The 14,716-nt window shown below is 39.9% G+C and overlaps 1 long non-coding RNA gene across 1 annotated transcript; it reads right to left on the bottom strand.

Moving 5' to 3' along the window:
• Window positions 1-357: 357 nt before the first annotated feature.
• On the bottom strand, window positions 358-1,168 carry LOC122032759. Its single transcript, XR_006126217.1, has 3 exons — window positions 1,024-1,168; window positions 730-952; window positions 358-417 (listed from the first exon to the last, which is right to left on the bottom strand). It is a non-coding gene; the product is annotated as an uncharacterized LOC122032759 (long non-coding RNA).
• Between the last annotated feature and the right edge of the window lie 13,548 nt (window positions 1,169-14,716).

The raw sequence follows: 14,716 nt of genomic DNA, 5'->3' as shown, positions 1-14,716 counted from the left end.
TAAAGGAGCAATCAATCACTCAGCATGCAATCATGCGAATGGTGCATGTCACTAAACATAGCAATATACTAAACCAATCTCTGGACATATCATAATGTGCACCAAAGCAAATGAATCATATCAAGGTATCTGATCATATAAGGTATCCAACCTAGGTCCTGACATGGTAAAATATGGTTATATCACTACCCATGAGCATGTGGAATCAGGTACATACATGGAATGCAAAATAAATCAATCAATCAAACATATACCAAGATTTGGGTAGTGATTAACCAGAATAGATAAGAACCATAATTAATGAAACATGTTAATTCCATTACTAAGCATATCAAAGACAACAAAAGTCAAAAGTACCCGCCTCCGAAAATAGAAAGGTCCAATCCGATATCGAGATACTCGTCTCGCGACCAGGTCCTGTAATAACCACATTTAATTTAGCTACATATATATCACATAGCTAAAGAAAATTCCTTATTTACCAGAACCCTAATTCGTTCCACTATAAAATTTGATTTAGGTCTAAACCTAAATCAACTTAAACTCTTCCAAATACGAACCTGATACCAGAACAAATTTATACACCTTACCTCTAAACAAACCATTAGATAGAAATCCAAAAACCTAAATCCAAGTACACCTGAATCTAAAACATGATTAACCACATGTTCCATTCTAAATTTATAGACCTCATCAATTACAAAATGTATTAAGATTCCTACATCATACCTCAAGTTCACAGCCAATAGGGTTACTGGTTGAAGTGCTGCCGGCAAAGAAACCCTACTGGAATTTACCTCTCTGCCCTGTTCAAACATGTTGTCCACCACCCGAATACCCCAGTGCACAGAACCTCACCTCTTGGAATTCTTCCTCTGTTCAATTCTCAACCACAGATGGTTGCTGCCGGAAGAAAATTCCACAACCAATTTACTTCAACAACCTAATGTCGCTGGTGAGCAAGGGAAAAAATATGAATCGATCCCATACATCTCAACCATCAAATGAAACATAATGCCTTACCATCTTGATACACTTCTTCGTCTCTGCCGGCTTCTGATGGCGAAAAAAAATAAGATCCGGTGGTGAGGACTAAGGCACGGTGAAGAACTAGGGCTCGCCGTCGGCTGTGGCAACTTCGCCGGGAAGGCTCGGGTGGCATCATCGGCAGAGAAAATCACGGCCGGTGCTAGGTAGAGAAGAAGAATAAGAACAGTGGTGTCACTTCGGACAGAGGAGAGGAAGAGAGGGGGGTCTCGGTGGCTGGCGGCTAGGGTGGCTCTCGTCGTCGGCGGCCTGGCTTCGGCGAAGGAGAGGGGAGAAGAGGAGAAAAGCATCGCGGCCGGCGGTTAGGGCAAGGAGAGGGTGCGGCTCGGCGTCGGGGGAGAAGAAATGAACGGCGTCGGGGAGAGGAATAAAAGAGAAAAGAAAAACAAATAAAAAGGAAAAGAAAATAAATAACTTTTCCTTGCCTAAATGGGGTAGCCTAAACAGGCTTTCCCGGGCCCCGTTCTTGTCCCCGTTAACTCGTCCATACGAGCTCTGAAAAATTCCCGAAAAATATCCTAAAATTCCAGAAAATTCCCTTATTAATATTCGCCTATTTTCTGGTATTTTACAGTCCTGCTCAATACACTTAGAGTGTACTAGTGTAATTTATTAGTCAAGACAAACTAATACCTAATTACACTACGACTATTCCAATGGTTTATTCCTATCCATCTTAGTCGTGAGCTACTGTTTATAATTTATAAAAAACTAATAACACAATCTCCTTTGTGTGACACCACACACTGTGTTATCTACAATATAAATTAATTGAACGACTACACTCAATATATATAAATGTAGACACTTGACCAATGTGATTCTTATTTCGAGATAAATGTTTATACAAAAAGCTAGGCTTTTAGTATACACTGTAACAATCTCTCACTTATACTAAAATACTATGCTGGCAAAAATGTTGCCATACATCTGATTCTCAACCCTTCAACATGCCCATCAAAAGCTCTTGCCTTAAGGACCTCAGTGAAAGGATCTACAGTCTATCACCTGATGCAATCTAGGCGACAACACTTTCTCCTCGTTATGTCTCGTATTGGGTGGTACTTGCACTCTATTGTGCTTACTTGCCTTATGAACTCGTGGTTCCTTTGAGTTTGCTACTGCACCTAATATTATCACAAGTCATTGTAATAATTTCGGGCAAATCAGGAATCACATCTAAGTCCATTATGAAGTTTCTAAGCCATACAACTTCTATGGTTGCCTTAGAGACTGTCACATACTCAGCTTCTATGGTGGAGTCTGAAAAAACATTTATGCTTAACACTCCTCCATTGTCATGGCTTTACTTCCTAAAGTAAACATAAAACCCCGAGGTTGACTTACTATTGTCCCTAACTGATTAGAAGTCAAAAATCCTTGTAATCCATAGGGATTAAATTATCTGCCTTATAAACTAGCATATAATCTCTAGTCCCACTAAGGTAATTTAATATATGTTTTACGGTAGTCTAGTGTCCCAGTCACGGGTTACCTCGATATCTGCTAACTATGCCCTGAGCAAAATAGATATCCAATCTCGTGTATAACATACATTACGCTTTCCAACAGCCAAAGTATAAGGAACTACTTTCATGTCCTCTATCTCCTTTGATGTCTTCGGAGACATCTCTTTAGATAAAGTTACTCCATGCCTGAAAGGTAGAAAGCCTTTCTTCGAGTCTTGCATGCTAAAAAGAGCTAGGATAGTATGAAGCTCGGAATAAGCACAACATTCTTTTCTTGTGATCCCTTTGATCCCGAAAATATGTGCGCATTCTCCTAAGTCCTTCATATTGAATTGTTTGGACAATCATACCCTTACTTCCGACAACACATTGATATTGTTTCCAACTACCAAAAAATGTCATCTACGTATAGTACAAGAAATATCACCACACTACTTGTATACACAAGACTCATCTGGACACTGAATAAATTCACAGGTCTGAATTACTTCATTAAACCAGATGAACCAAGACCTTGAAGCTTTTCTTCAGTCCATAGACTAATTGAGCTTGCACACAAGATACTCTTTGCCCTTTGCGATGAACCCTTCTGGTTTCTTTATATGGATATTTTCTTCAAGACTTCGATTAAGGAAAGTTGTCTTGACATCCACTTACCAAATCTCATAGTCCATATAGATAAAAGAATCCGGATAGACTTAAGCACGGCTACCGGTGAAAAAATTTCCTTTTTCAACAAGCCTTGCTTTGAAAATTTCCACCATCCTATCTACCCCTCTTTTCCTATTGTAGACCTATTTACACCCAATGGCTTCTACACCATTTGGTGGTTCTACAAGCTCCCAGACTTTATTAGAATACATATATTCTAATTCTGTATTCATTGCTCTTTACAAAGATATTGCATCTTTATCTTGGAGCGCTTCGTCATATGTCCGGGAATTAAATTCATGTTCACCAGGGATCAAGTCCAAAGACTCTGCCAAAACATTAATATTTTAGGTTGCCTAACAACCCTCCCACTACGACGAGGCACTTTCTGCAATTGTGTATCATCTGTGATACGTGTTGCAGTTTCTTGTGATATTTCATCTTGTACAGTTGGCACTAGATTAGACGTGTCCTTTATTATTTTCTTAAGAACAAATTTACTTATGGGCTTATGGTTTATTACATAGTCCTCTTCTAAAAATCATGCATTGGTGCTAACAATGACCTTCTGATTTTTAGGACTATAAACCTCCTTTCATTTATCTAGGATAACCTACAAACAAGTGAAACTCCTGTCCAACTTATTAGTGTCTCTCATGTGCTAGACCACCCAAATCCGAATATACTTTAGACTAGGCTTATGCCCATTCTGTAATTCTATGGGAGTAGAGAGTTCTGACATAGAAGGTACTATGTTCACTTCCGTTTCCAGAGTATATCCTCAAAATGCATTTTGGTAATTCTGAATAACTCATCATTGATCTAACTATTTCCATAAGAGTCCTATACCTTCTTACTATACCATTCTGTTGGGGTGTACCAGGTGCAGTTAGTTGGAATTGAATCCCGTCTTCTGATAAGTGACTCCTAAACTCTCCCAAGAGGTTCTTGCCACTATGATCTCAACGTAGTGTCTTGATAATTTTACCTTGACGTTACTCCACATCATCCTAATATTCTTTGAATTTATCAAAGCACTTAGACTTGCAGTGCATTAAGTAAATGTACCCGTGTTTTGAATAGTTGTCTATAAAATTGACGAAATATTCAAAACTACCTCTTTCCTGAATAGTCATAGATCCACACAAATCAGAATGAACCAATTCCAACACATCTTTGGCTCTAAACCCCTTAGACTTAAAAGCTTCTTGGTTATTCTTCCTTCCAAGTATGATTCGCAGGTTGGAAAGGTTTCCACTACCAATGAACCCAAAAGTTCATCGGCCATTATCCTTTGAATCCTACTCAAGTTAAAATAACCTAGCCTTAGATACCAAAGATATGATTGGTACATCTCCGAAGGTTGCTTTCTCTTATTAAAGTTAAAAGCAACTTTGTTATTAAAAGAGATAGAATATCAAGTTCTTTAAATAGTTTAGAAACTGAAAATTAGTTATTTCTAAACTTGGTACGTAAAGACAATTTCTCAAAAAAAAAACCCATGTTTTATTCCTCTCGGAGGATAAACACCTCCCACTGCAATAGCTACTACTTTTGCAGCAGTGCCCATGTAGACGGTGATTTTCCTTTCATATAGTTGTCGGGTTTCCTAGAACACCTGCAATAAATTGATGACACGATCAGTCGTTCCCGTATCTACACACCAGGTATCGGTAGATAACTCCACTAAACATATAACAACTAATGAATAAGAAGGAGCCTAAAATGTAATTTTGGATTGGTGCGGTAGTTCAATAATAATTCTTTAGTGGAATGAATAATTATTGATGAACTTAAGTTGTGTGTCTACTTGGAGTTCATTTGATTGAGTGAGTCTACTTGGAGTTCAAGATTTAGATTGGTCAGAGGCTGACACGGTCTATGTCTCACATTGATCAATCTAGATGTCTAGGATAGAAGGACACTTGTCATATATTGTGAGGAGTCACAAGGTAATGTTGGATCTCAACATTCTTGTAACTTGGGTAGCAATGATGTATTGCTAGATGTCGCTCATTGATTATGTTTCGAAAGGAGTTTAGAAACATTGCCAACGTTACAAGAGTCTATTGGGTCACACACAAAAAACAAGTGGATGGAGATTAGGTTCATATGATGAACCAATTGGATTAGGTTCATATGATGCACCAAAGATTGGATTCGAATTAGACTTATTGAGTTAGACTCAATTAGATTCAATTGTTGAATGAGTCTAATTTAAATTTGATTCATTGAGTCAATTTATATTAATGAATTGGGATTCATTAAATTGAAATTGACTTGAATCAAAGGTTGGATTTAACTCAACAAGGAAGAAATTGGTCAATTTTGACTTGACCAAATGGAATTTGAAACATCAAGTTTGACTTGATGTATTGCCACATCATAAGGATGACTCATCCTTGCCACATCACCTCCACCTCATGAGGTATGCCACCTCATGGGGGTTACACTCTTCCCTTGGTTTTAAGGTGGCCGGCCACATTAATGAAGGGGGTTACATTGTGTGGCCGGCCACACTAATGGTAGGGGGTTTTTGATTTTGTGGAGTTATGTGTGCATTCATTCTATCATCTTCTTCCTTGCTTCTCCCCTCTCTTGGCTAGAGGTTGCCGTGACTTCCATGATGAGGAGAAGGTGATTGAGTGAGTTAATCCAAGAAGTCCAAGAAGAAAGGTAATATTTTTAGAGGAGTGTATTGTATTCTCTTCTTTGCTTTCCTTTCTTCTTCCATTCCCATCCGAGAGCCCTAGAGAGAGTGCTAGCACACTTGGGGTCTTTCTTCTCCATCCTTGAGTGCTAGAGAGTACTCCTTGTTCGTGTGGATATCACTAGAGAAGTATCTATCTTGATACTTTGGAGATCCGACACGTACCTTGGACAAGCGGGATTTTAAGAGGGCACGCATCGAAGGTAAAAATGTTTTCTTTGTAGATCTACTGTAGATCAAAGTATTAAAACTCGTATTCGTGTTTTCCGGAAATTTTCCTTGCACGGATCTACGTCTTTGGGTGATTCGGGGTTTCCGCGACGCGAAAAGCGGTTTTCGCGGCCCGAAAAACCCAACAGTGGTATCAGAGCCACTTGCAAGGCTTGTATGAGTTTAATTTTTGGTTTTATGAAAACTAAAGTTTCTGTAATTTTCTGTAAAATTATGTTTTTTATAGTTTTTATGGGTAATTTTTCCGTAGAAGCGAAGCACAAGTGTCTCGGCACTTGTAGGCTTCGGCTACCGGAAAGATTTTTCCAAAACGGCTTCGTTTTGCCCCAAATCCGTTTGGGACAGCGGGCTTGGGTGCCATTAGATCGCAAAGGAGCAACTCACGATGGTTAGATCGTGGGTAGGGGTACTGCCCCTAACCGCGCAAGGGGATTTGCTCCGCGATTGCACCCGAAATCGCTAAAAATGAACCTGTCGGGAAGATTTTTCCGAAACGGCAATGTCTCGACCCAAATCATTTTGGGAGAGCGAGTTTGGGCGCTGTTGGATCGCAAAGGAACCCTCGCGATGGTTAGATTGCGAGTAGGGGCGCTACCCCTGGCCCCGCAAGGGGATCCGTTTCGCGATTGCGCCCGAAGCCGCTAAACGGGACCGCCGGAAAATTTTACTCGTAAAAATTGTAAAAGTTATTTTTAAAATTATTGAAAATTATGAAAATATATAATTTTGAATTATATATTAATTTTGTGATAGTCATGCCCCAAAAACCGAATATGATTGGATTGTGTTGTAATTCATAATACGGCCTGCGTGCCGTTATGTATTTGCGCGTGTTGTATGTTTTATTTTTCCGTGACCTGCGCGTCGTGCCTTTCTCTTATATTCTTGTTGTAAATTAGATTTAGACTCGAATGTAACTCGAGTTTCAAATTGTAATGTACAAATTGGAGCGGTGGAGGGTCCACACGAGACGGAGTTCCGAGGCGGGCACGAGCAACACAAGGTGGTCAAAGGGAGGAGCTTGGAGAAGCTGTTGACCCTATGTTGACCATTCGATCTTCTCATTGGCTTGAGAAGATCGTAGTAGGGCCATGACTAAATCACAAATATATTAATTAGTTAATTGCTTATGTATATGATGCATGTTTAATAAGTAATTAATTAATTAGTGCCTTACGATTAGATTAGATCTAAGTCGTGCACATGATGCACACTTGCGATTAGAATAGATCTAAGTCGTGCACAAGATGCATCCTTTTCGATTAGATTAGATCTTGATCGAACCAACTCTAAATGCCTAACCGTGCCGTGATACCTATCACTACCTCGATCACATGTATTGTTGAATCTGCCAAAGCAGAGCAAAACATATTATCTTGGTAGGGTACGGAGGGACAATCTTGGTCCCGCCTATCAACGCATGGGTGAATACAAACTCAATTAGATTGAGTATTCCTAGTTACTCGGTTGGATCGAGTCAACTATAGGCATTCTTCCAATAGTTGGAATGATAGGTGAAAATCACATCTATATTAACTCTCGGGCGTATTAGCCAAAGCTAACTCGAGTTTTAATATAAATACGGATATTGATTTTATAAACAAGAGTTGCATAGAGATGTAATTGGTAATCGTTATCTACCGATCATACTAAGCCTTGGGCGTATTAGCCAAAGCTAACTCAAGGGTTAGTATGATGTGGATCTTGTCCCACAAGAATTATAGAATTCAGTGGGAGCATCATTTAATTAAAGGCCTAATTAAATGATTTTAAAAGAATATGATATTTATATCTGCAAATTTTCTGTTGTAGATAACCATGACGTCGAATACGAACTCTTTCTCCCTGCGTTCTGTCCTTAAGAAGAACAAGCTAACGGAGCAAATTTCCTGGACTAGTACAGGAACCTGAGAATAGTTCTCACTCAGGAATGTAAACTGTACATTCTGGAGCAGCCCATTCCGGAGGCTCCTCCTGCCACTGCCACGCGAGCTGACCGGGATGCTTACAAGAAGCATCAAGATGACGCATTAGATGTGTCCTGTCTTATGCTCGCAACCATGAACTCTGAACTTCAGAAGCAACATGAGTTGATGAGCGCTTACGATATGGTTGAACATCTTTGTCACCTATATCAAGGACAAGCAAGGCACTGGAAGAGGAACTCCAAAGAATACCTGGAAGATCTTACGAAGAAGAGAAATAAGATTTCTACTTCAGGTATACATGTTATAGAAGTCAACCTCTCTATTTCTTCATCGTGGGTATTAGATACCGGATGTGCTTCGCACATTTGTACTAATGTACAAGCGCTGTGAAATAGCAGGGCATTGACGAAGGGTGAGATAGACCTACGAGTAGGCAATGGAGCACGAGTCGCTGCTAATTGCTGTAGGAACTTATCATCTATCTCTTCCCTCTGGGCTTGTACTAGAATTAGATGATTGTTGTTATGTGCTTGCCTTGACTAAGAACATAATTTCAGTTTCTTGTTTGGACAAGAAAGGATTCTCGTTTATAATAAAGAACAAATGTTGTTCTATCTATTTAAACGATATGTTCTATTGTAGTGCACCTCTAATAAACGGACTCTATATTCTAGACCTTGAGAGCCCTATCTATAACATAAATACCAAGAGGTTCAAGTCAAATGACATGAACCAAACCTACCTCTGGCACTGTCGCTTAGGTCATATAAATGACAAGCGCTTATCCCAGCTCCATAAGGATGGTATGCTAGACTCATTTGATTTTGAATCATATGAGGTATGCGAGTCATGCCTACGAGGCAAGATGACCAAGACTCCTTTTAGTGGACACAGCGAGAGAGCGACTGATTTGTTAGGACTCATACATAGTGATGTATGTGGCCTTTCAATGTCGCTGCTAGAGGCGGTTATAGGTACTTCATCACATTTACTGATGACTTCAGTAGATACGGTTATGTGTACTTAATGACACATAAGTCCGAATCCTTTGAAAAGTTCAAAGAATTCAAGAATGAAGTACAGAACCAGCTTGGCAAGAGTATTAAGATACTTCGATCCGATCGAGGTGGAGAATACCTTAGCCATGAGTTCCATGACTATCTAGCTGAGTGTGGGATTCTATCCCAACTCACTCCTCCTGGAACACCAAAGTGGAATGGTGTATCCGAACGGAGGAATCGTAGCTTATTAGATATGGTACGATCTATGATGAGCCACACAGATCTTCCGACATTTCTATGGGGATATGCTCTAGACACGGCAGCTTTCATACTCAACCAAGTTCCATCAAAGGCCGTGATAAAGACACCATATAGGATATGGACTGGGAGAGATGCCCAGGTGTCTTTCATGAGGATTTGGGGTTGTGAGACTTACGTTAGACGTCAAGTCTCAGACAAATTAGGACCCAAATCCGACAAGTGCTTTTTCATTGGATATCTCAAGGAAACTAAGGGATATTACTTCTACATTCCCAGTCAGCACAAGGTAGTTGTGGCAAAGACTGGGGTCTTTCTAGAAAGACTAGTGGGAGCACGTTCGATCTTGAAGAAGTTCAAGATGCGAATACTAGCACTGAAGCCTCGATGGAAGTTGAACTGGAGCCACAAAGTGTTGTGGATGATGTTCCACAAGGAGTTGAGGAACAACAACCGGTTCAAGTAGACATACCTCTTTGTAGGTCTGATAGGGTACGTCGTCAGCCTGAGAGATAGTCATTTCTCTTGTCTGACCATGATGACGTTATGCTCATAGAGGATGAGCCTACCACCTATCAGGAAGCTGTGATGAGACCAGATTCCGAGAAATGGCTAGAGGCCATGAGATCCGAAATGTAATCCATGTACACCAACCAAGTATGGACTTTGGTTGATCCACCTGAAAGGGTTAAAACCCATTGGGTGCAAGTGGGTTTTTAAGAGAAAGACTGACATCTATAAGGGTCGCTTGGTAGCTAAAGGTTTCAAGCAGATTCATGGTATTGACTATGATGAAACCTTTTCTCCAGTAGCGATGTTTAAGTCCATTCGGATCATGCTTGCTATTGCAGCCTACCATGACTATGAGATATGGCAGATGGATGTCAAAACCGCGTTTCTGAATGGAAACCTGCTCGAGGATGTGTACATGACACAACCTGAGGGTTTTGTAGATCCACAACATACTAGCAGAGTATGGGCTGCATAGGTCCATTTATGGACTAAAGCAAGCTTCTCGGAGCTGGAATCTTCGTTTCGATGATGCAATCAAACAGTTTGGTTTCATCAAGAACGAAGATGAGCCTTGTGTCTACAAGAAGGTTGTAGGAGATATAGTTGTCTTCCTCATATTGTATGTGGATGACATATTACTTATTGGGAAAGACATCCCTTTGCTGCAGTCTATCAAGACTTGGCTAGGGACTTGTTTTTCAATGAAGGACTTAGGTGAAGCATCCAGTATTCTTGGCAAACAAATCTATAGAGATAGATCTAAGAGGTTGCTTGGTCTAAGTCAGAGTACATACATTGACAAGGTACTACTTCGGTTTATCATGCAGAACTCCAAGAAGGGATTTCTGCCGATGTCACATGGTGTGAGTCTTTCGAAAACTCAAGGTCCCTCTTTTAGAAAGGAGAGATACCGCATGGATCAGATCCCTTATGCTTCAGCCATAGGATCTATCATGTACGCCATGCTATGTACTCGTCCTGATGTCTCGTATGCTTTGAGCATGATGAGCAGATACCAGTCATATCCAGGTGAAAGTCACTGGATAGCAGTCAAGAATATTCTTAAGTACTTAAGAAGGACTAAAGAATATTTCTTGATATATGGAGGCGATGACGAGCAAGCTGTAAAGGGTTACAGTGATGTTAGCTTCCAAACTGATCAGGATGACTATCGATCGCTGTCGGGGTTCGTGTTTTGTATAAATGGTGGTGCTGTGAGCTGGAAGAGTTCGAACCAGGACGCAGTCGCTGATTCTACAACAGAGGCCGAGTATATTGCTGCATCAGAGGCAACAAAGGAGGCAGTTTGGATCCGCAAGTTCATCACTGAACTTGGGGTGTTCCTAGCATCGCTGACCCAGTTGAGCTCTATTGTGACAACAATGGAGCTATAGCACAGGCGAAGGAACCTCGCTCACACCAGCGGACCAAGCACATACTACGGCGCTTCCATCTCATTCGAGAGATTATCGATAGAGGAGATGTGAAGATTTGCAGAGTACCTACAGAGGCTAACATCGCAGATCCCTTGACCAAGGCTTTGGCGCAGAGAAAGCATGATGGTCACACTAGGTCATTAGGCCTTAGTGCCTATACTGATTGGCACTAGTGCTAGTGGGAGATTGTTAGTTAGAGCCCTAGAGCCAATCATTTGATGATTGTATGGACTCATTGTATCATATTCTTGTATATTAATAAAGGCATTTGTTTGGTTATTATACTTATTTGTATTAGTGCCAAATAAACTAAGTATAATATCGTCCTTGAGTAGAAGATTCATACCTATATCAATCGATTAGTTGAATCGATAGTGAGATGATATAGGGAACACTACTCTAAATCATTCCTAGTCGAGTATTAACATTCAGGGACAATGTTAATACAATAAGACTAGCATGTAGATCAGCTCGATGGCTTGATCTCACAAGTCATGGATATAGAGATATCAAGCTGACACATGGGTATGCATTAGAGAATGTATACTGAATGACCCGCCATGAGAAAGTATCTTGGATCGTTATATGAGTGTCATATACTTTCTCATGTGGCTATTAGTATGACTATTAGTCCTTAGACCTGAAGTCACCATGGATCCCTACATAAGAAGTTATGTACTTTGGTTTCGTCAAACGTCACCCTTAACTGGGTGGACTATAAAGGCGATTACTGGGTATGTAACGAATTATGCAGAGGGATGTGAGTGATGTAGATGGGATCTATCCCTCCTATATGACGGGAGTGACATCGATATTCTTGATAGAATAAGACCACGAAGTGTATGGCCATACCCAAATGAGTCAATATGAGATATTGAGCTCATTTGATTGAGTGAGTCTACTTGGAGTTCAAGATTTAGATTGGTCAGAGGATGACACGGTCTATGTCTCACATTGATCAATCTAGATGTCTAGGATAGAAGGACACTTGTCATATATTGTGAGGAGTCACAAGGTGATGTTGGATCTCAACATTCTTGTAACTTGGGTAGCAATGATGTATTGCTAGATGCCGCTCATTGCTTATGTTTCTAAAGGAGTTTAGAAACATTGCCAACGTTACAAGAGCCTATTGGGTCACACACAAAGAATAAGTGGATGGAGATTAGGTTCATATGATGAACCAATTGGATTAGGTTCATATGATGCACCAAAGATTGGATTCGAATTAGACTTATTGAGTTAGACTCAATTAGATTCAATTGTTGAATGAGTCTAATTTAAATTTGATTCATTGAGTCAATTTATATTAATGAATTGAGATTCATTAAATTGAAATTGACTTGAATCAAAGGTTGGATTTAACTCAACAAGGAAGAAATTGGTCAATTTTGACTTGACCAAATGGAATTTGAAACATCAAGTTTGACTTGATGTATTGCCACATCATAAGGATGAGTCATCCTTGCCACATCACCTCCACCTCATGAGGTATGCCACCTCATGGGGGTTACACTCTTCCCTTGGTTTTAATGTGGCCGGCCACATTAATGAAGGGGGTTACATTGTGTGGCCGGCCACACTAATGGTAGGGGGTTTTTGATTTTGTGGAGTTATGTGTGCATTCATTCTATCATCTTCTTCCTTGCTTCTCCCCTCTCTTGGCTAGAGGTTGCCGTGACTTCCATGATGAGGAGAAGGTGGTTGAGTGAGTTAATCCAAGAAGTCCAAGAAGAAAGGTAATATTTTTAGAGGAGTGTATTGTATTCTCTTCTTTGCTTTCCTTTCTTCTTCCATTCCCATCCGAGAGCCCTAGAGAGAGTGCTAGCACACTTGGGGTCTTTCTTCTCCATCCTTGAGTGCTAGAGAGTACTCCTTGTTCGTGTGGATATCACTAGAGAAGTATCTATCTTGATACTTTGGAGATCCGACACGTACCTTGGACAAGCGGGATTTTGCGAGGGCACGCATCGAAGGTTAAAATGTTTTCTTTGTAGATCTACTGTAGATCAAGGTATTAAAACTCGTACTCGTGTTTTCCGGAAATTTTCCTTGCACGGATCTACGGCTTTGGGTGATTCGGGGTTTCCGCGACGCGAAAAGTGGTTTTCGCAGCCCGAAAAACCCAACACCAACAGGTGGCCGGTTGCTTGTGGAGAAGAAGAAGAGAATGAAAGTTTCCCTTGAAGAAGAGTTGGTGGTCGAAACCTGCAAGGAGAAGAAGGAGGCTTGGGTGGATTCTCATCTTGGTAGATCGTCGCCCACACGATGTCCGAGATAAGAAGAGGAATACGATAGAAGATAGTGAGGTCTTTAAGCTACAAAAGGTATGACTAGTTATTAGTTTCCGTATCATAACTAGTTTATTCTTTTGTTTAGATCTTGAAATACCAAACACAAGAGTCTAACGATTCTAGGTTTCGGATTTATGATTCGATTTTGTGTTTCTTTTGTTTTTTGATCTTGTGATTCAATTGTTCTTAGTGGTTAAACCTAGGGTTACTATAAGGAGATTAAATATTGAATTTCGTTGAAAGGCTTTGTCTAGGAAGTAGTGGATGATCCCATACCCAAGAAGGCCTAGTGTCTCGCCATGTTTAACCTGGAAGCCAATATCTGAAATAAATATTTAATCAAATTTGTAACATGGGTGGATTTGGATTAATAATGTTAAGCATCGTTTGCAATCCAAGTCTAAACCTCTAAGAACAGATAAGTTGAATTTGGAATCAATAATATTAAGTTCTGTTTGCGATTCCAAATTTAATTTCTAAAGAACACAATAGGTTGTTAGGAAAGGTTCAGGACTTGTACAAAATTTTTGTACAGGGGAACCGGTATGATATTCTGAGTAGCAACCAACAAAAACTAGGAAGAGCATTGAATGTACCACTCATCAAAGGTTGACATTGTTAACAGAAATGAGTAGTGGAAACAAGGATAGTTAGCGGAAGGAGAAGAATGAGTAATACACAAACTTGAAGAAGAAGTTGAAGTGTTAGGGATTTTTCTCTCTTTTCTCTTTAAAAGCCTTGGTAGGGTATTGAAAAAGGTGTTTTAAGTAGAAACGTTAGATTAAGGTGATAAGAAAAGCGGAACTGAAGTGGAGTCGTTGGATGGATTGATAAGGCGACGGACATAATGAAATAGGTACAAACCAGACGTCATAGACACGCGTGCCACCAATAAGGAAATAGCATTGGTAGCCGATACAAAAGGTTACATTCCCAAAATATTAGAATCATTACCAAGGTTGAACTTAAAAGATTTCAAGATCCTAAAAGAGATTAAATATTATATACTTCTTGTATTATGAATTCGGCCCGTCATTACTAACCGATCGAATTTCAGGACTAGTTTAGAATATATATATATACATTCTAAACTAGTCCTAAAATTCGATCGGTTAGTAACGACGGGCCGAATTCATAATACAAGAAGTATATAATATTTAATCTCTTTTAGGATCTCG

This window comes from Zingiber officinale, chromosome 11A, assembly GCF_018446385.1.
Source record: "Zingiber officinale cultivar Zhangliang chromosome 11A, Zo_v1.1, whole genome shotgun sequence".
Taxonomy (NCBI): domain Eukaryota; kingdom Viridiplantae; phylum Streptophyta; class Magnoliopsida; order Zingiberales; family Zingiberaceae; genus Zingiber; species Zingiber officinale.
The sequence above is the reverse complement of the archived record's forward strand: the minus strand, read 5'-3'. Positions and strand labels throughout refer to the sequence as shown.